Source organism: Agelaius tricolor, unplaced genomic scaffold (genome assembly GCF_023055355.1).
Source record: "Agelaius tricolor isolate 1412-34295 unplaced genomic scaffold, bAgeTri1.0.p SCAF_7, whole genome shotgun sequence".
In the NCBI taxonomy this organism is placed as follows: domain Eukaryota; kingdom Metazoa; phylum Chordata; class Aves; order Passeriformes; family Icteridae; genus Agelaius; species Agelaius tricolor.
This window is the reverse complement of record NW_027269267.1, coordinates 30,846,718-30,869,269: the sequence shown is the minus strand read 5'-3', so window position 1 is coordinate 30,869,269 and position 22,552 is coordinate 30,846,718. Positions and strand designations below refer to the sequence as shown.

Genomic DNA, 22,552 nt, shown 5'->3' with positions numbered 1-22,552 from the left:
TGCTGTGGAAGATCCTGAGTTTGCCTGACATGCGTTTGACATTTTCGCACAAATTCAGCAGAGCAGCTTTATTCAGGTAAACACTTAAGCACATGCTTTTCATTAGTCAGAATTTCATCTGAGTTTCTTTCCTGAATATGGAAAGACTTAAGCACATATTTAGGGGCTGAACGGGTCTCCAGTCTGACTCATGTATGGAGCAGCGAGGATGGGTTGGATGGAAAGGGAGCACTCATCGCAGTAGCACGGCAGCTGTGAAGATGTACTGTCTGAAAATCAGAATGCCACAAAGGGGCCTTGTTCTTTTTGTCTGTGTATGGTCTCAAGAAGAGGAGCAGGCCTGAACTTTCTGCTTTTGTCTACCCATTTGTTCCTCTGTTTCTCCTTATTTTGAATTACTCTGCATATGGCTTGGATGATGTGACGTAGGTTTATAATTAGAATTTTTTGGTTGCTCTGCAACCTCATGTTTGTCAGTTTTAAGATTCACCCATCTGGCACCCCAAGAAGAGGACAGTGTTCTTTTGCGAAACACTTTTGGCTATCTGCATGTGAAGACGGTGCTGTATGCTAAGTCCTCTGAGGATTTCTCACGTTGCATCAGCCACAGAAGGTTTCTGAAATTTATTAAGTATTTGTCAGCAGTGAGCACATACCCAAACCTTTGCCTCTTTCTAGCTACTTCATTCATGAAAAATGTTTTTTCACAGTTTTGTGTGCAAAACTTAAAGTGACTCAGGCACTGATGTAACCTTTCTCGCTTCTTTTGAGGATCTGAATTATGAATCTAGATTAATGTTTTGCAACAGAGAAGGAAAGAGAAAGGCACTGCAGAGAGAGCTCAGAAATGGTTGTGCAGGAAGGTTGTTCTGGTGAGCCAGATCTTGTCTGTTCTTAAACATCTTTGTGACACTAGCACATGTAAGGGCACAGCGGTAACTTCCTCTAACAGATATGTGTTGTGTGCAGGTACTTTACTGGCAAAACTAAACTCTTTCCCTGAGCAGAATGAGCTATCCCAGTAAAAGAATGCTTCAGGGGAGCATAGTAGACTTGGCAGAAAGATGTTTCCAACATAGGGTCCACTGAAGGTTCTTTCACATTCCTCACTGACAGTGTCCCCCAAAATATGAAATACAGACTACACCTGAATAGAATATGGATAATGGGTTCAAAACCTCAACTGATGAATAGCCTTAATTGTTGCATTTCTTCTTGCATGTTGACTTGAGCGTGACGACAGTGGAAGTTGCTTGTTTTGGGGGGATTATAATGTAGGAAGTGTCTCATTTCAGGCCAGCCCTTTTTTTTTTGCATTTTATTCTGGAGTTAATAACGTTTTAGAAGTTTCTTCTTAGTCTTGTTTCATAGCTAGTCTGCAGGTTTCTTTTGGAGAAATGTATTTGATGTGAATCTCCTCTCACTCTGCCAAAGCATGACACCTCTTGTAAACCATTGTCTTAAAGAGCAAAGCAGTAACTGGGAGTCATAAGATGTTTCTGGCATGAACTCAGGCAGCATTGCCTGTATAGTGTATTTTTCCATTTAAGACTGATTTCCCATTGCTTCCTCAAATCTTACCCATTTTGGCTAAACTCATAATTGCAAGACTGCTTTTATCCATTGTATTGAATTTGCATGGAAAGGTTGTAGTGAAGGCTATAGGTGTGTATTTTCTGAGAAACTGCTAGCAACTTCCCTGATGTCTGACAGAGCCAATGCCAAGTGGCTCCAAGCAGAGCCACTGCTGGCCAAGGCCAAGCCATTCAGCAAAGGTATTAATGATTTTGGGATAACATACGTAAGAAGGAAAAAACCAGTTATGGGCAGGAGTAACTCTGGACAGAGAAGAGAGGAATGAAAAGAAATGAGAGAAACAGTTCTGCAGATGCCAAGGGTGGTGAAGAGGGAGAGGGAGAAGGTGCTTCAGGAGCTGAGATAGCCCTGCAGGCTGTGCTGAAGACCACGGTAATGCAGCTGTGCCCCTGCAGTCCTTGGAGGTCCACGGGGAGCAGATGCCACCTGCAGCCTCTGGAGGATTGCATGTCACAGCAGATGGATGTGCAAAAGAGGCTGTGACCCCGTGGGAAGCCCACACAGGAGCAGGCTTCTGGCAGGACCTGTGGATCCATGGAGAGAGGAGCCCACAGTAGAGCAGGTTTGCTGGCAGGACTTGACTCTATGGAGAACTCACACTGGAGCAGTCCACTCCTGAAGGACTGCACCCTGTGGTAAAGGGACCCACAATGGAGTGGTTAGTGAGGAACTGTAGCCTGTGGGAAGGACTCCTGTTGGAGTCCTCCGTGAACTGCCTCTGGTGGGAGGGACCCCACACTGGAACAGGGGAGGGACTCCTTTCCCCAAGGGGGAAGCAGTGGCAGAAGCAAAATGTGATGAACTAACTGCAGCCCCCATTCCCTGTGTCCCCTTGCCACTGGTGGGTAGGAGTTAGAGAATCAGAAATAAAGTTAAGCCTGGGAAGGAGGGAGTGGTGGCAGGAAGGTGGTGTTAAGATTTGTTTTACTTCTCATGATCCCGCTCTGATTTGATTAGCAATAAATTCAATTAATTTCCGCAAGCTGAGTCTCTTTTGCTCTGGACAGTATCTCGTGGATGATCTCCAGTCTCTCTCCCCATCTTCAGCTCTTGAACCTTTCATTACATTTTGTGTCTGTTATCCAGCTGAGGAGGGGAGTAATAGGGCAGCTTTGGTGAGCACCTGGCATCTGGCCAGGGTCAGACCACCACATCCATGTACATCCCTGCTGCTACTGCAAAGGATAGTGCTGCCTCACTCCCAACTCTGGACACCAGTGTGTCAGAGCAGAAAGCTGATCTTGCTGAAATTTAGCCTTTTCTTTATGTGGATGGGTTAATTGTCAGCTGTTACATTTTCCTAAGCTGGGTTACTGGGCAGCTGCACAGGTTGCAGAGGTGAGAGGAAGACAAAGAATCTCCTTTGGAACCAGTGTGGGTTTAAGCCACTTTAGAGTAACTGCTGAACTTTTTACATTTCTGGATGAGAGGAGAAGTGGGGCTTGAGGGGAGCTGAGTGAAGAAATAAAGGCAAGGCTGAGACTCAAGGATTTGTACAGGTCAGGCAAGGACATGATGCACTGGGGTGAAAAATGGACCAGCAGGAGTGGGAACAGTGAGCATGGATGGAGTTGAAAATGATGACCAGTAGGAGAAAGAACACAGACAAGGAGCAAGGGAGACAAGGAAATTTCAGCTGCAACCCATGGCAGTGAGGAAAAAGAAGAGATGAAAAAGAGGCCCTTAGTACAAGCTTGGCTAAGGATGGGGTGTGTGATCTACTGGAAAGAGAGGATGTCATGAAGGGAGCAAGCATGGAGCTGAGCCTGGGAGAGGGAGATTGAGTGGCAACATGGGAGGAAGAGGTTGGAGGAGGAGGGTCTTTGTGCTGAGAAAAGTCTGAAAGTGGGGTTCTTAGGAAGTACCTGAGGCTTAGATAGCCAGAAATGAAGATGAGCATGTGCTCATCCTGCAGTGTATAACGGAGGTCAGGAGGAATCTGAGGTACAGAAGGAGGCATCAAGCTGACAGTCAGGGAGGACAGGCAGAAAAAGCTGGCCTGTGTGGTCTTCTGGGAGGGCATGCCAGTGCTGGCAAATATGGTGCCTCTCTGTGGTGCCTCAAAGCCCAGCAGGAGAGCCATCTTATGGCCTACCTCTTACTGCAGCCCATTGTCCCTTCCTGCAGCAGGACCCTGTGACCACTCTGGCTGATGCAGGTTGTTACCTGTCATGAGTGGAAGACTGCTGATATTTTGGAAGTATCACAACAATGCCAAATAGTGAGGTTTTCCATTTTTTTAAAGATCTAGTAAAGTCACACACTCACAGAAACTGCCTTGAATGCTAACAATGGATGCAAAACTGAGCACTCAGAAATTAAGAAATAGTATAATTAAGTCAGCCTGTGTAATTTTGATTTACTCCCTTCCTGTATATTCATTGTTATGCAGTACTTAATAGTTTGGTAATCACACTGTATTCAAATAATTATTTTTTTTTAATTGTTGCTGGTCCCTTTAAATCAGCTTAATTCACTGGCAGTTCACAATCAGTTCACTAAGTCACTTCACAGCTACTGGCATAAGCTGGGATGGGCAGGGGAAGGATGTGAGCACTTTTGTGCCAGCAGTGCTAGCTTAGCCTGGCCCAAACCAGTACTCACATTACATTACTCTCAATATAGTTGGGTAAAAGCTTCAGTTTTATTAAACATTGGTCAATTCAGGCAGATTTTTTAATGAGGATATCCTTGTTGCAAAGAGCACACACACCTGCAAAGCAAAGACTAACTTTTCTCATAAATATATAATCTCTACTTCTTAACTCTTCTGGCTGAAAATAGGAATCATCAAAATTCCCAGGCAGACACCAGACTGCAGAATTTCAACCCAAGTGGTTTAATCATGGAAATGTTCTGTATAGCCAAGTGTGGTGGTTTCTTCTAAGATTCTTGAAACTGGAAGAACCAGGCAAGGCTTCCTGGCAGGCTCTGTCCCCAGACTGCTCCCTAGAAAAGGCAGAAGCTGAGAGAGCTCCAGTGAGGGATAGCCCTATATAAAATCCATATTTCCTGCACACTTTCTTGTTTGTTTTCAGGTGTTTCTGCTAGGAAAACATTGGGTTTGGTATGTTTAAATCATCTTCTTGAGATTTTTAGTTATACATTTTATCTGGTTTAAGTAAATCAATAAACATTTTTCCTTACTAATAAGTACTAACTTTTATGACTACCTTGGTGATACAATTTTCATTTTAAAGAACTGTGCACCATTTTTGAATCTTAGAAAATATCAGTTGCTCAAGTTCAGAATTATATAAAGCTTTAACAGTTCTTTCTGATACAAATTATTTCAAGATTGTCAGTATGTAACCAAACTCTTGAGATCAAACAGATTTTCTAATTAGCTTTTTGATCTCCTAATTACATCTTTTAGAAGCAGATTGACAGGCATTAATGGCAGTTTTAATGTGTATTTATAATTTACTTTGTCTACAAAGCCTTGTTTAGAAGGACTTCCATTGTCTGTCTGGATACCCCTTAAGCTGAGGAAACAGTCTTTAAGAATCTTGCATTATCTTGCTTGCTGAGCTAGAATTGCATGTTTTGTAGTATACCTTTGACTAAACAAGGTATTAAAACTTGTGCTTAAGTTTGAAGCTATTTTTATTGCTAAAGTGACTTGATTACCCTCATGCATCAATGTCTTCAAGGGAGTAATAGTTCTTGTTTCTATCATATATTTTTACACTCCAAGCCTCTATGTATGCAAAATAGCATTCTTTAGTTGTGAGCTCTTTGAGAACAAAGCTTTACAGCTTTCTGCTGTGCAAGGCTGGAAAACTCTGAAAAGTAGAATAATGTAAACAGTAAGAATAAAAACCTTTGTGATGCCCATATGTCGCATCCTGTCAGATTGATGCATTGACTTGCCAGATTACAGGTTTCAGTCAGCAAAAAGCAAAGCAAAGTGGTGAACAAAAGTTTGACCTGGTTTTCCGTATAATTAAAATAGTCAGTAGATTTAAACTGATGGAAGGCAATGGAGTTGGCTGAAAAAATTGAAAGCAAATAAGTTACCTGTTAGATACCTCTTCGGGAGAGAGTAATTCTTTCATTTATCTTGGTGTTTGGAGACCAAAAGCTCACCCATGGACTTCTGAGGGATCCACTTACCATCTGAAGTCCACCTATAATGGCTATAATAAATACCTTGTTGTCATGGTAATACAGTGATCAAAGCCTGAGGGAAAAACTCTAGCATTTCTGTGGTTCATAGTGTAAGATGAAAGAAAGCCTTGACAAGAAATAAGACTGATTTTTTTTTTTTTTTGTTTGGTTGGTTGGTTTTTTGGGGTTTTTTTGGTTTTTTTTTTTTTTGTTTTGTTTTTTTTTTTGTTTTGTTTTGTTTTGTTTTGTTTTTTTTCCTCTGAACTCACTTGAGCAGGTCAATGTCCTTTATATGTTGGGGGTTCCAGAGCTGAGGTCAATATTCCAGAACACAGTAGAGGGACATAATTGCCTCTTTTGACCCGCTAGTCACACTTCTTTTGGTGCAGCCTAGGTTATGGTTGACTTTCAGGGCAATAAGCACACAAGTCCTTTTCCTCAGGGCTGCTCTTAATCCCTTCTATGCCCAGCCTATGTTTCTGTTTGGGATTGCTGACCCTGGTGCAGGACTTTGCACGTAGCCTTGTTGAACTTCATGAGGCTGGCACAGACCCACCTCTCAAGCCTGTCCAGGTCCCTGTGGGTGGTTTCCCTTCCCTCCAGAGTGTCAGCAGCACCACACACCTTGGCATTGTTGGCAGACTTACGGAGGGTGCCCTGTGTATCACTGCAAAGATGTTGAACAGCACTGGTCCCAGTACTGACCCCCAGGGAATGCTACTTATCCACTTGTTCAGCAAGCTGTGGACCTCAAATCTTTCAGTGCAACCATTTAGCCACTTCCTTACCCACTGAGTGGTTCATTTATCAAATCCATGTCTGTCCAGTGCAGGGACAAAGACATTGTTCCAGACAGTGTCAAATGCTTTGCATGAGCCCAGGTAGATGATGTCAGCTGCTCTTCTCTCATCCACCAATGCTGTAACAGTCTTGTAGAAGGCTACCAAATTTATCAGGCACAATTTGCCTTCAGTGAAACCGTGTTGGCTTATCAGTCACCTCCTTATTTTCTATGTGCCTTAGCATAGTGAGACTGACTGGCCTGTTGTTCCCTGAGTTTTCCTTTCTTTTTAAAACATGAGAACCTTCCCAGAAAGATACTCTGAATTTTAATTTAAAATTAAACTATTTCAATTTAATAGTGTAATCTTGCATTAATAGTGTAATCTTTCAATTTAATAGTGTAATCTTGATATTGTTATTACTCAGAAGGAATAATGCTGTCATTGTTGCCTGGGAAATGTGATAGTCTTCTTCCACAATTGAGTTTCTAGTTTTCATGGCAAAATTGACACAAACTGGCCCAATTGAATCATAGAATCATCAAGGTTAGCAGAGACCTACAAGATAATCCAGCCCAATTGCTCACCTGGCACTATCACTGTAACCCCTAAACCACTAATCCACATCACCCAGCACCAGATCCACATAGCTCCAGCAATGGTGACTCCACCACCTCCCTGGGCAACCAGTTCCAATGTCTGACAACACAAACAGTGGTTTGGTTTTTTTTAATATCTAATCTGAATCTTCCCTGTGTCAGCTTATAACTGAAAGCACAGCAGAAGAGATTGGCCCCCACCTCACTACATCTCCTTTCAGGCAGTTGTAGAGAGCAATGAGATTTCCCCTGAACCTCCTCTTCTTGAGCCTAAACAACCACAAAATCAGGCCTCCCTGAAAGGCATGCAGGGAAGTTGCTATGATAACTGAGAGGATTCATGGTGAAGTCTACTGACAACTGAAAGATGAGGTTTCATCACAGACTACAACTTATTTAAGTTCAGTCTGCCACCACAAGTGCACTTTGGTGGTGGAGGACCAGTCCCATTTATAAATGCCAGATTTCCCTCTCCTGTTCTCTGCTCCTAGCTGGGCACTTCTGCCAGTTGCCTTTGCTGTCCTACCTAATGAGGCTTCTGAAGAAGTCCTGTCAGCTTTCTCTATCAGAAAATAAAAGAAAAAAGTAAAGGATGGCTGTTTGTTTTTTGGGGTTTTTTTGCCAAATTACAGAATTTAGTGAGCTCACAGAAGGAACATGGACCAGCAATGAAGATAAGCAGTGCAGGAGAAGCAGGACAATCAACCATGTCTGTTTGGTAGCCACAAGCCAGCTTGGCTGGCCTACTCTTCATGGCTTTGAGCATTCAAGATGTAGAGCCTGAACTGCCTGCTCACCTAGCAGGCAAAATGCATGTCCCTGAGGAAGTTCAGGATAAAAGGGAGGCTTGAAATCCTACCTGCTGCTTCAGTGCCTTAGTGAGGGCTGTGCTTAGGGCCATCTGTAAGGCAGGAATTTAAAGCCACAGTCCCATATGCATTTATGCAACAAATCTTCCCCTCTGGGTTATTAGTCCTACAGAATATTAGCCAGCTCAGATCACTTCAGAGGAATCGTCTCCTTTGCCAGCATGCTCACAGTGTGTTTCTAGCCCCAGTCCAATATTACTTGCTCACAGTGAATACCTCATTATTCCAAAGCAGTGTCCTTCACTTCGGTGGTGTAGCCTAATGGGGTATGCCCATAAATCCAAATAGATCAAGCTGTGCAAGCTTTAGTCCCAGTGAAAGGGGATGACTCACCTGATGAAGTGCTCACCAGTCAAAGCAAAAGCAGCACAAAGGGAATCTGAAGTGTCAAAGTAGTCTTTTGTCAACAGGGACAGATTCTGACCTTCTTAATCACACTGAGTGCATCTTACAAGCAGTCCCATGAACAAACTGAGACTACTTGTAGAGTAATAAAGTAGCTCTCCTAGGAGAAAGGGCACTGAATTCCAGCTCTAGGTCATTAAACTTGTGTTAAAGTCTCAGTCCATTTCGTTGATGTCTCATGGTTAATGTTCCATGACAGCCCTTTAATACACAAGAAAACAGCTTAATCTGAGAGCGCCCTCCTGGCACGTTATAAATTTCATTGGTATTGACAAGGCTATTGAAATTCCGATTACAATAAAAGATGTGAAATGTCACACGGCATGGTGATGATCAAATGCTGAGCACTCTCCTAGCTTACTTCCTGGACACTAGAGCAGGCCCACAGCCCATTGCCCAAAATCCTTAGATAAAGGCATAAATATGGAGGGAAAGGCGAACACAAGGGGAAAAAGTACAAAAATGAAAATGATAAATTGAAATTTAACTTCCAGAGAGCTTGATTGTGTGAACAGAATTGATGAGAATGTGGAAACCTCCATGCAAGACTGAGGGAGCTTGCTTTTTTTTTTTTTTTTTTTTTATATAAACAGTACAAAAAACTGAGTGCACATGAGCCATCATGCCTAAAATCTGTATAAATACTGTGATTACTAATCTGGAGCGATTGCTGGATTTTTAAGGCAATACTTGCCGGAAAAGGACCAGTGACCTTAATACTTTATTCAATAGTTAGTATGTCAAAAAACCATTTAACTTTGCTGACAAATGATAAAGAGGTACTTGTATTGCAGATATTAACTGCCTCATGCAGTTTTCAACCGAAACAATGCAAATAGAAAAGTAGTTTTGTCTGAGTAAGGACATTATGATATGCCCCAAAGGAATTAAAACTCCGGGAAAGGAAATGGAAAAATCTAGAAAATGTAGAAGCTACAATTTAATAGCATGTTTAAAACATATACCTATTTTAGAACATGGGCTCAACATCTTCCTTTTCTGGGTTTTTAAGATGTACAAGTAAGAACCAGATGATGCACATTACTAAATCACAAAGCAAAGATCGATAAAGATATCTGCAAAACTTGCATTTTTCTTGGACTGCCTGGGTATGAAAAAAAAAATTAAAATGGGATGAGGAAATTAAAGTACTAAATGCAGTTTTTACTTCCAAATAGACTGTAAATCAACTTTCACGCAGCACTTAGCAGTATAGAATATCAAGCATCTAAAGGAAAGACCATTACATCTGAGTGGCAGTTACTGTTCTCATTTGTACTGTATACTGTAAATATACAGCAGTGAACATTAATGCTCTTTGGTTAGATTTTTAAAACACAAGGAATACTGAAGTCAAAGGGACATGCTCAGTCTGACAGTCTGATAATTTTTTAAGAATGAAATCAAATGGATTTCAGCGACTCCTAACCTCTGAATCTCCACCTTGAGCTTTTGCATTTCTGCTCCTGAGTGTTTAATACATTATCTTTCTCCCTATGTCTGACGGGGCCATACAATAGACAATACAGAGGACAATGTCAGGCCATGTGTCTCATAGCATAGTAAAATAAAGGGTTATTCCATAAACAAATCAAAGTTGGGTTTTGTTTTTTTTTTTTTTTTTAATGATGAAGATTTCTTTATTTTCCTTCAGATCATAGAATCATAGAATAGTTTCATTTGGAAGGGACCTTCAAGATGAACTGGTTTCAACCGTAAGCAGGGACACCTCCCTCTACACCAGGTTGCTCAGAGCTCCATTCTCCTGGCCTTGAACATTGCCAAAGAATGGGGCATCCGCAGCTTCTCTGGGCAACATCTTCCCATGTCTCACCACCCTCACAGCAAAGAATTTATTTGAACATTCGATCCAAAGCTACCATCTTTCAGTTTAAAGCCATTCCTGCTCATCCCATCACTCCATGCCTATGTGAAAAGTCCCATGCAGCTTTCTTGTCAGGCCCCTTCAGGCATGAGACAGCTATAAGGTCTCCCTGAAGCCGCCTTTTCTCCAAGCTGAACAATCCCATCTCAGTCAGCCTGTCTTCATAGGAGAGGTGTGGAATGATCCAGACCTATGGTCAATCATCTGGACTCACTGCAACAGGTCCACATGCATCTTATGTTGGGGCCTCCTGTCCCTGCAGACACCAGAGAACCTACTCAAGAACTTTCTGACAGTTTTACTGCTCAAAAAACTTATTTTATTTTCTACAAACACTTCCTTTTGAATCTGAATGCAGGAGGATTAAGTGTCTCACATCTGAAGTGAGTTGGTCTTGGTTTTAAAAAATAAGCATTTTAGAAAAAAAAAAAAATTGGCAACCAGGAAAGAAGTAGGAACCGGTCAGAAATTGGGAAGAGTGGATGGTTTTAGGACTGAGTGTCTTGAATTCATGGTGATAGCAGTTTTGGCAGATGAAGAATTATAGTACTGGTTGTTTTGGAGAGATTTTTGTGCCTTGACTGAACACTTTGTCTCTTCTGGCCACAAAAAGAGAAATCACAAGTGAGAGGGGTTATTAATGGGAAATGCTTTATTACTTTCCTAGGTATAATAGATGATGTGAAAAAGCAATTGTCAGGGAAAGCCAGAATCACTCTGAACACTGCAGCATTTAGACCTGCTCTTGGCTAATTGCTCTTCTAGAGACGTACAAAATAAAAAAAGCTAGAAGACGTGGTGCTGTTGATTACATCAGTAGGATCCACTGATCTGAGCACTCATGTGCAGCCAGCTGGCTCCTCTTTGAACTTTCTGAGGCCAGTCTTGCCTGTGGCACGTGAGCTGGGTGCAACAAGAGAGAAAGGCAAACACCATGAAAAAGTGAGGGGATAAAGAGACTGCCTGCTGAGCACTGAGCTTGCTGCTCACAGGGCTGCCGATAAATATCACAGGTTTTATCTGGAAGGTCTGAGGTCTTCCCCATCATGAATTTGTAATTTTTCTCCTCCTCCACTCCTTAACATTTCAGAGCAAGCAGAAGCTGGCTACTCTGCTTGCCCTAGATGAGTCACTCCTCCAGATAAGCCTGACTGACTTCAAAACTGAAGTTACTCTGCATCGAGTTGAGACAGAAAAAAGCAGACTGCAAATGAGGAAATGCTCCTGCCAAATTCCAGTACCCATCACATAAAGTAATGCTATTTCATGTGTGAGGTGACGTGCTGTTTTGAACTGACTTCAGCTGATCGTAAAACAAAAATGATATTGTAATTGTCACATAAAGGCTCCTGACATAGCAGGGGAGAAGACTTCAATCTGTCACAACCTGTTCTCTTTGAGGAAGAAAAGGTGACTGAGAAAGTGTTATTTGGCACAGAACAGTGAATCAGAAGCAGAAATACAGTCTTTTTTCATTTTTTTGGATGCGTTTACACTTGCTAATAGGCCACTTGGTGCTCTTAAAAAACTCAACTATTCGCTTCTACCTGGCAGCAGAACTGAAAATCTACATTCCTAGGAACGTGCCAGAAAAATATAACTTGTTCAGAACCAAAAGTTTCAGTCGAGTGTGCAATGCAACAGTTTAAAACAGAGAACATTTCACTGACCTGTGGACAGGATGCTCTCCATGTCCAATGCTGTGGCCGGGGAATTCCTGCATGGCTCTAAGGCAGAAAGATTGCCTTTGTGCTTTCCAATCCCTCCACTTCTAAAAGAACTCAGCCCACTTCTAGAAAACTTAATGTGGAGACAAGGCTCAAGAAAGTTACAAAGGTGGATATTCAGACCCTCAGACTTCGTTTGGAATGTCTGATTTATCATTAGGGAGGCTGGGGAGGAATGGGAGAATGTAAGCATAGAGAGACAGTGAACCTCCCTTCAGAGGAGCCTCCTGAAGCTGAGCAGTACTGCTTTGTAGCAGTGCAATCAGGCAGTCACCTCACCATAAAGGAGGTGAGCCAGGCCTTTTTCAAAGGAATTCTTCAATGACTCAAAAACTGTCAAAAACTATTTGCTTGATATTTTTGTAGAGAAGAAAGAGAAATGTTCTGTGTAAAAATATTGAAAAACTCTTTACTATTCTAATAAGCATAGCCATAACCAGACAGCAGTATATCATCCTGGAACAGAGGAACTTTTAGGACATGGTACTAAATGGAACTCTTCCATCTCTGCTCTTCCTAATCCTGACATGGGACACCTGATGGGTGTGCTAAATGACCCACACCCAGCAGAGACTGAAATACCCTCATCATGCATATCTGATAGCACCCATTAGTGAACACAACCTCTTGGAACTGGAGGTGGTGGTAAATGGACTCAAGACAATAAGGAATACCAGTCTCCAAGCTGCTCTCAGGCCTTTACTCCACACAGGCCATCTTATTCTGCTTGGCTTTGGGGTAGAGAAAATTAAAACTGAGATTAACAGTCACTTTGGGTTATTGCTGGCAATCACAAGATCAGGAGAATTCCATTTATTGCTGCAAGAGTTCACTGGGATCCCTTTAATACTGGATGATGAGAGGAAAACCTGAGTTTGAAGCCCCTCTGTGGAGGAAAGGAGGAGACACTGGGCAACTTTTATGTAGTGTTTGTGAAGGAGATACTGTTAAGTTTTAGCTGTGGAAATACTGAACAAGGAGAAATATTCATGGATTGCCGAAGACTGACCAGAAGGCCATTGTGAAGTGTGCACTGGTAGAACCAAAAGCTCTAAGGTGAATTTTGGCCCCATTGGGTTTGGTGTAGGACAGGTAAGCAAGCTTGGGCGTACACATGAAGTAGGGCTTTGGGAATGGGCAGTTCAGTTTGCTGGTGGATCCTGTACCTGTAGAGGGAGAGGCAGACAAGGCAGGAGTCAAACATCTTAAATTTACTCTTCTGTTACAAGTTTCAGGTGATAAAGATGTAATAAGGCTTAGGATGGTGATTGCAGTTAAAATCAGGCAGAAGTGAGCTACTTGCTCTACTGGGACAATCAGCAGGAATTGTTGGGTTGAACTGAAGGTTTGGGACATATGCTGAGAGGCAAATGCTTTGCTGAGTTTTACTGCCTTCATCTTGATTGGGGTTAAGGGAAATGGGATCTGAAGTGTTTAATCAATTTTTGGTCTAAAGCCCAGGGTGGTAGGATGGCAGCAGGTTTCCCCAAGGAGCTTAGAGAAGATTAGTTTTCATTCGAGGTTTGGAAGAACTGCAGAAACTGAAGCACCCCAGGTTTTGAGCTGAAATGAATCCTCAGTCATTGTCTCATTCTTCTCCCAGCCCTACAGACCCAGTCAGATACGAGACTTTTATCAATCTTATCTCTAAACCTAACTTGCACATCAAAAGAAGTTCACATGCCCTTCCTCACAGTACAAATAACTACCTGCCCTTCAGCCCCAATTGCAGTCCAGTGACCTTGCAGGGTCAGTGCTATTAGCACTCCTGAAGCTGCTGATTCCACTACCCTGCCCTTTAAACCTAGCTCTAACACTAGCCCTCATCCTTGGTATATTTTAGCAGCCTGTATCTACTCAAGGATTATGCACAAGCCATTTTCTCTGCTGGCATTTTTGTTCAGTCCAGCTGAGTGGGTCTCTTGAGACTTTCTGGCATTTTCATCCTCATTCCCATCACAACATGGACACTTCTGCTGGACCCAAGACAAAGAAGGTGCTTCCCCCAGCATCTATGATTAACAGCCAGAGGGGTTTTTTTATTAGTGAAATTGAGACGATGCCAAAAGACAGGCAAGAACCCTAAAAATCTTTGCTGATGAACACATCACGTGCAAATGTAACAGAAAGAAAGCTTTCTGTGTAACAATAGAAAGCTGTAAGCTGCTTTATTTCTCAGATCATTGGTTGATGATCCCACTTTCTCATTTACTCAGAAGGAACAAGTCACTGACCAGACCCTGTTCTTTTCAGCAGCAGAGAGAGGATGTCAAGAAATGGTCCTCTAAGGTTTCTTAAGGGGGTGTCTTAGGGCCTGCTGCCTTGGATGGTATTATTCCCAAGCTACCTGCCTGCCAATCTTTGTTAGGTTCTGCACAGACGCAGCCAGTGCATGATAGGCCTTGGCACAATGTGTATATTTGGCAAGACTGTGAAGCCATACTTGTGTTTGGGTCACTTTGTCCTGGTTTTTTATCTAAGCTTTTTCTTATCAACAAGCACTTTCATTTCAGTAAGCTAATAATAGCCCTGGAAAAATTCGATGTATCAGCATAAAGGCTTCCCATGGCTAAAAATTGAATTTGGAAGCGTATGCTGCACAAGGGTGAGCAACGAGGAATCTGATGTGTTGGCTCAGGCTAAGGTATAGCCTTGCCTTTGCTCAGGGAGGCCAGTGGTGAGGTTTTGCTGTTGTCTTTATCTGAATCATCAGTTAAGCCCTTTGAGATCCAGTGATTAACTCAGTTCTTTGGGTCCAAACTCTAGTTCTACACCAAGCTATTAAACCCCAGACTAACATGACCTAAAGCACATTATTCCCACTTAGCCCTACAGCTGGTCATGCTTTACTGAGTTTCTGCTCTTCTGAGCTTTATGATCTTCCCAGCAATAGCACCTGCTTTTCATCCTCATCAGTCCTTAGCCCCAGTCTCAGCTCCAGCAGGAGTATTAAGAGACTTGAGCAAACTCAGGTCTTCAGAAGTCATGAATACCAGCCTAGAATGAATCACAGCCTTTCAGCCTGGAGGAGCCAGCCAGAAATATTCAGCTCCAGCTTTTCCAAAGACAGACACCAGCTGATGCCATTCCTAAACTTGCATTAGTGTCCATGTGGAGCAGCCTGTGCTGTCTTTGAGCCATTAACCCCTAAGGCAGAACGATGCTTCAGGAAGCACAAATGAGCTTTGTTTATGGTATCAAACTTGTCCTTTGAAAATGCCAGTGCAAGGTGCATTTTTGTTTGCCTTTTAGCTATAGCCCAAGCACAGGCTCTGAACAGTGTCCTATCTTCTAGTTTTCTTTAAGCAGAAGTACAGCAGGAACTGCACATATGAGTCAATAAATGTTTTTGAATAAAGACTGCTTCTCTCAAAGCCTCATTGTAAAATGGACACCTCAAAAAACAGACATGTAGGTCATGCTGTTGTTGGTATTTTGGCACTGCTTTTGAGAAAGCTGGAGTGCAGTAGTTTAGTCAAGGTCATGACTGTTAGGACTGTTCTGTTAGGATGATGCACATTTTCCTGGGCAAATAATCATAGTACTACTTATCTCCAAGCTATGTTTTCACAATAGAGCAGAATCAATGTATCTGATTCCAGTTCACATACATTCATTTTACTTACCAGTGGAAATTGATATGGTCTTTGATAAGTACTTAAATTAATTCCTTCTAGACATTTCATTTAATGCCTTTCAGCCTGATGGAGTTAAATTAGCAGGACTAACTACTTAAGAGTACTGAAAAGAAAGTAAAACATTTTTAGGATTGGACATTTGAGACAGGTTTACACATTAGTATATTAAATCATGCAGTGCAGGTGTTAAAAAGGGCTTAAGTTACTCCCTTATTAGAAACAAACCTTTGATAAGACAGTGTGTGCATCTCCAGACATGAGTTTCCCTGTGCATGGGAGAACAGCATCGCTACGTACACCAAGCTGCCACAATTATTTTAAATAGCACTGATATCCCCTCTTCTAGAGAAGGTAACATTCTCAGAGTAAGTGGTAATGTAAATGTATTATTTTGCTTGGTTTGTTTAAGAGCACTGTTCAGAGCAGCAGAGCTGCTTTCACTCAGCAGGATCATATTGTTGCCTGGAGCCTGGGATCAGCACCCACAGGTCTCCAGTCGCACCAGGGAGGTCAGATGTGAAGCACCACCACTGTATGGCTTTACTTGGCTCTCTTACTGGAAATTGTGGATCTGTTGGCACCCCAGTGTCTCCTGCTGTTTTGAGGGAGAAGGCCCACGAAAGCTTTCTAATTGAAAGGCATAAACCACTATCCCCAGCTGGTCTGACAGAATGGGAAACTCGCATGGGCAGTTCATGATTTACCCACATCACCTCCTGGATCAGAGTCTCAAGGTGTGATTACCCAGTGTGGGAGAACAGGCAACAGGGAATTTCAGTTTTTACTCTGGCGGACACTGCCTGCAAGTAGCTTATGAGTTATGTGCAAATGAAACACATCTAATAAGAAAATCTGGAATATTTGTCTTCCCAAATGTTCTTACTTTTTACTGAAAAGGTCAGAAAATCTGAATTATTTCTTTAAAGAGAAGATGTATTCCAGTTTTTCCATAAAAGCAGTGTCCCAAAGATTTCTTTGAAAGATACACAAAGTGTCTCTGATACTGTTTTTTTCCATGAAAATATGCCATTTTTCAGACAGAGAATGCTATATCACCTTTTTGTCAGCTCTCTCCTTAATTTATATTTCATTAATAATATTTTGCACTTGCATTTGTTTAAACGTGCAAGGCCTAGATATGTGAAGATCTGAAAACAATTACTGAAATCTTCAATTAAAAAAATAATCTCTACTTTTCATTCCCTCCTCCTCTTCCCTCCACACTCTCCACACCACTACCCCACAATGCAAAGTAGGAAATGCAAGCTTGGAAAAAACTTGAATTGAATGTATTTGAGAAATACCTTTTGTCAGAATAAGCAGTGTTCATGTGCTGAAATGTCACCCTTCAAAGTACTTTCCATACAATAAAATATTTCCAGTTAAGCTACTATGAAGTCACTATACTATGTTAGCTATGTTATGAATACGGATGTTTATTTTTCAGGCTTTTCTTCTAGGAATATGGGTTTGTTCTGTGTGGCTTTGTGCATTATAGCCTTAATTCTGCTTACTTCCCATCTCTGAGTCTTATGGAACCTTCTTGTTAATGGCTCAGTGATAGTGGCACCTTCCATTTCCATCTTTCTTGTTATTTAATTAGTCATTTTACTGCTTTACAGATATGTCAACTAGGGAGAAATGTCATTGTGTACATTACATCTGTGTCTTTAGTATTGGGCATTTTTGGTGCCATTCACAAGCCAGGATTTTTTCCTTTTTCTTAGATCTACATCTGGCAGTAGTCTATATGTGCTAACAAAATTTGGCATAATAGAGTTTTTATTCTTAGAGAAGTAAATAAAAATTAGTTCTGAAGTGAAACTGCTGATATTTCAGTTTTCCCCTAAAGGGGAAAAAAAAGGCAAAATCTGTTACATTTTATATTTACAGTCATTTCCAGAATATTTAAATCTCTGGGTAGACTACAGTTTTAGCAGAATTCAGTGAGATATCCTTGACTCAGGATGCAGGTGTAAAGTAAGTGTGAAATTAGGGAGGAAAGTTTGTGAACATGGTGCTGCTTCTGTCTTTCACTTGTTTACTCTTCCTTGTGCCAAGAACCAAAAAAATGAGGGTAGGAAAGGTCAGAGGGAGGAGATGAAGGAAGTGAGTCTCAGGGTTTCTTTAGCTTTCTCTGCTGCTCCAGGAAGAGCTTTTGCAATTTAAAGAGCACACATTCAAACAAAAAGATAGACCACCAGTTGAGCCCTAAAAGGTGCTGTCATAGGTATGTGTCGTGGCTGTAAGTGTTCTCATTTTAGGAAATAAGTGAATGCCAAAGGGAAAGTTCCTATATTGGAGCAAAGGCCAACCTGCCTGTGTGCATGAGAAGAGCTGGATGGTGCTGTAAGGCTGGATATGCTGGTGTGGGAGTGCTCGTTTGAACTGGGCAGTGCTGGCAGCTGTGATGGATGGAGAAGAGGGAAATAAAGCACTTCCAGAAACATTTTGGTTTTGAAACTTTTGCCCAGTTGCTTAAGACAACATATTCTTAAAAACAACAAAGCAAAACCAAACAGAAGATATTTGCATTTGTGTGACTTGAGTTAGCTTAAAAGCAATACTGTGCTCTCCTAGGTGTCTATCTCTGCTATCCTATGAAAACAAAATGGCTCTGTATCTGAGCTTTTTGCTGTGCTCCCTCTTTTCTAACTTGTCTGTTGAGAGTCATTCTCCCTAATCTTCTAAAGTGTGATGAATGCACATCAGCATTGCATAGCAGGCTAAAGGAAATTTAGTGATAAAGGGAAAATAATTGTTTTCTGTGTCACTTTTGTCCTGCAGGAATCCTAAATTAAACAAGTATAAAATCTGGCAGAGGTGGAAGGAAGTGGTAGAATGTTAAAGCACTTAGTCTCCTATTCCTTCTTGAGCTTTTTACTCTCTTTCTGTTAAGCACAAGAATCTCTCAGATTTGTTGCTTTCTGAGAAGAGTCATGTCTGCATTTGTAGCTAAGGAGCATCAAACTTGGCTTAATCAGAGTGTTTTAGAATAAGTCAAACATTTTTTGGTCTCTGGTGCACAGCACAGCTTTCATTTAAACTACAGGCTGACATCCAGAAGAAACTCAGGCCATGCTGCTTCTGCCCTGGCTTCATTCTCTTCCTATGCCCTTGGTGGCTGGCATGAGAGCCACAGGCTGCCCTGAGATCCAAGGGCTTCCTTACTCACCATGCTGTGCCCCAGCCCTGTGCTGGCAAGTAGGTGCAACATCTGCACCCATGAATCACAAGCCTCAGAAAGCAGGGCAGGCAAAGAGGGCTCACTCTTTCCCTCTCTGTCGTCTTACTGTTTCCTTTAAAACTGCACAATCCTCCACAACGGGACAAAATACCTCATTATTTCTCAGCTCTCCTGAGGTTGCATGTTCTAGTGATGCCATTTGCCACCCACATGACAGGAGAGAAGATACAGGCAAGGGATGCAGTGCTTGGATTAGCTATTGCAGCCACTAAAGTGGTAAAGTTGCTTGTGCATGCTTAAGTAATGACAATGCTGAGGGTAGTGGAGAAGAGTCCCCCAGGAACAGAACATGAACATTAATTATAGGGGGGAAAATATATTATTAACATCAGACTGCACACTACAGGAGATCCCAGTGTGACTATTAAAGGAAATTAATTACCACCTCTTTTTACCTTTCAGATCAACTCTTCCTTATAATGAGAATAATTCTTTCATTGTTACCACTGGTATTATCAACTGTAGGAGAATAATTCTTTCCTTGTATTCAATTCACAGCTATTGTGCATCTCTGTGTTTTGAAAATAAATACTTCCAGTGGAGGTATTGCATCCCCTTTAAGGGGAAATTCCCCAGGCTCAGCTCAGGTTGTGTAAAATGGGGCAGTATGCTAAAATACTCATTCCTCTGCACTGATTCTTGTGAAATAGTATTCTCTGTTTAAACTATTTTCCACGTAACCCACCACACTAAAATAGAGCAGTTAAGGAGATACTCTTTTTTAGACTACTCCAGCTTCACAACGCTCATTTCCAGATCCCAGTGTATTTTCCAAATACATCTTGTGTGAACTCACATGAGAAATTTTTTCTGGCAAAGTCAGAATTGAGGTCAAAACTGGACTAAAAGAAAGCTCATTACAACTTTAACATCTGTAATCCACCCTGAGGAGAGAAATGAATGCAGTGAGCGGGCCATGGATGCATTGTTTCCATTGTACTCTTGATTAACTTATAATTCACAAGTGAGGGACTGTGAAGGAGACTACTGACTGATGGAAGGTCACCAATTCCAAGAGGAAATAAATGATATATAGGCATCCTATTCATCACTTTATTTGTGTAACAGCATTTGGGACTCTGTCTCTGTAGAATAAAGTCCATTTAAAATCTTTTAATATTTTTGCAAAGGCAAGACTGGGGAGCTTGTGTAATCTCGATGACAAAAGAACCGTATGTAGAATCCACATCATCCCAGGCCAAGAGGTGACTTTTTCCTTGAAGAGGGTCCTAATTCCCCAAATTCCTCATGATTGTCCTTGGATAGAGGCCAGTAATTTTCGTGATTTTTTTCCATACTGTGTGAAGATCTGCTGCCACCCTATTATTTCTAGTGTAATAAAAATTCTTAGCTTTGTTGTAAGGTTCACCTTTGCATTACAAGGAGCACTCACTTCTCAGAAAATCCTTTATTACAGCTGTGTCTTTAATTAATGTCAGGTTCCCAAATTCAGGTATAATATGAAGATATGGCATCAGTTGATCACTTTCTTTGTAGAAAAGCAAATAGCCAAATACTGCAAACATGCATCAAGCTGCTGAAGCAGTATCTCCCTTTACCACATGGAAATGGAAGCAGTGAAACAGGAGCTAGTCTAAGCCTGGAAGCAGCAGGAAGAAGTCAGGATACTCCACTTGTAAAGGCTGTAGAGAGTTTAAGTCAAATAAGACAGAAAACCAGAAAGTGGGTGGTAATACAGACATCAGGGCCAGATGAAGAAAAGCCCTTTGCATATATATCCCTGTTTTTCCTTCTGTTATGTAATACCGTCGCATTAGGGCAGCTAGACATGAATGAAATACTTTATTTTCTCTGCAGTTTATTGCAGAAATAATAAATGCTGTGCTGCACAGACTCAAATTGATGTATGTGATCTTCTGTGTTTTTGGTGGCTAATAGGATTGCTTTGGAGCAGGTCAGTGCACATTCACACTTTCAATTGCTTTGGACAAAAGCAAACTAAGTGTACCATGAAAAATGTCATCACGTAACATGGCATCAAAAAGATGATGTATGTCTTTACTGTGATATTTTTATTATGCCTCAGAGAAAATCCACTTTAATGCACAGCTGCAAAAAAACCCACCGGTCTTAGGGCAAAAAAGACACACACTAACCAGAATGGACTAGCATTTTGTGTCACATAAACTGGCAGAACTGCAAAAATGCATGAGATGGGACATAAGCCGCATCTTTCTGAGTGTTTTGGGGAGGATTTTAGTGGTAAATTTGAATTAATAAAGTCTTAATGCTGCATGTTATTATAATGCCTGTTTGGAAGGACTGAAATGCTAGATAAAGAAACAAGGGAAGGCTATAGCATGTCTGCAGAATATTAGGGTGTGGAGGAATCAAGGCACAATATTAACATAAATTTTTAAACAGCAGAGGTCTTCTTTGTTCAGCCTACTATGCAACAAATATGACACTCAGTATGACCAAAAAAAAATCTTCAGCCAAATTTCATCTCTGTCATATGTAGAGCATGCAGCATGATTGGAGCTGTCCTGAGCGGGCAAATCCTCACCCAAACCACTACTCCAGCTAGCAGGAAACCTCTTCACAAAAGAGGCAGCTGCTGTACTTGGTCATTCTAGCTCCATTTCAGTGACTCAGTGTATAGTGCTAGATCACAATTCCAGGTCAGCTTTACAGAGCTTTAGCTCCACACATTTCAAAGGACTTACTGTTGTTTCTCACTGATGTGAGTAAGAGCAGCGTCTGGCCTCATTTCTCTGTCCCAGCTGACGTGCTGGAGGATGCCAGTAGGCAAATGGTGTTTCCCTGAACCACACCTGGATGGGGATGGCCGTGGGAAGAGGCTGTTCTCACCAGGGGTGTGAGCAGCAGGAGGGCAGGCTCACGCACCCCCACACCTGGATGGGGATGGCCGTGGGAAGAGGCTGTTCTCACCAGGGGTGTGAGCAGCAGGAGGGCAGGCTCACGCACCCCCACACCTGGATGGGGATGGCCGTGGGAAGAGGCTGTTCTCACCAGGGTTGTGAGCAGCAGGAGGGCAGGCTCACGCACCCCCACACCTGGATGGGGATGGCTGTGGGAAGAAGCTGTTCTCACCAGGGGTGTGAGCAGCAGGAGGGCAGGTTCATGTACCACAGAGAGGGCCAAAATCCAGACTGAGCCCAATAGGTTTGATAGTTTAGGAATAAGGAAACAGCAGATACCTTTGAATGAATGTTAAGAGCAACCAGGTCAAAGACTTGGTTTGTGGCATTTAGGTTTTGAGAGACAGAAGAAGCAGCAGCCTGTCTGCTGGCACATGGCGCAAAGCTTCGGTCTTCATTTGAACATCTCTTTGGATTGACAACCTGTGATCCTTCTTTCAGATGTGTAGTGTTACTTTTTCTCCTTCCTGTGGTTTCCACATGACAGCAGCTGCTTCAGTCTGCAGTTTAGTTCTTCAGGAGCAGTCTAGAGGAGAAAAAGTGTCTGCATCTGTGAAAGGGGTAGTACAGGAGGTCAGAGAACATCTGTTTCCCAGGGAGCCTTCTTAATGTACTTCACCACTGACCCAAAGATACATTGCAATCCATGATAGTCAGTGCAATTCCTAGCAGCACCTGGATTTTCTTTCAGGGTTTCTTAGCCAGCTTTGCCCAGTCTGTTATTGCTTGTCTGTACAATCGAAACTCATCCTAGCAGCCAACACAAAATAGTTGAAAGCTAGCTATGAATT

The 22,552-nt window shown here is 42.0% G+C and overlaps 1 protein-coding gene across 4 annotated transcripts in view; it reads left to right on the top strand.

Moving 5' to 3' along the window:
- NPAS2 (neuronal PAS domain protein 2) overlaps positions 1 to 22,552 on the top strand; it is a 105,858-nt gene that overhangs the window by 12,422 nt on the left and 70,884 nt on the right. The window contains exon 1 of one of the 4 annotated variants that reach the window (XM_071430797.1): positions 53 to 76. The exons of the other annotated variants lie outside the window; for them this stretch is intronic. The gene's annotated coding sequence lies outside the window, so the exon portion shown is untranslated. Of the gene's footprint in view, positions 1 to 52; positions 77 to 22,552 lie in introns of those variants that run through there. 4 annotated transcript variants of the gene reach the window in all.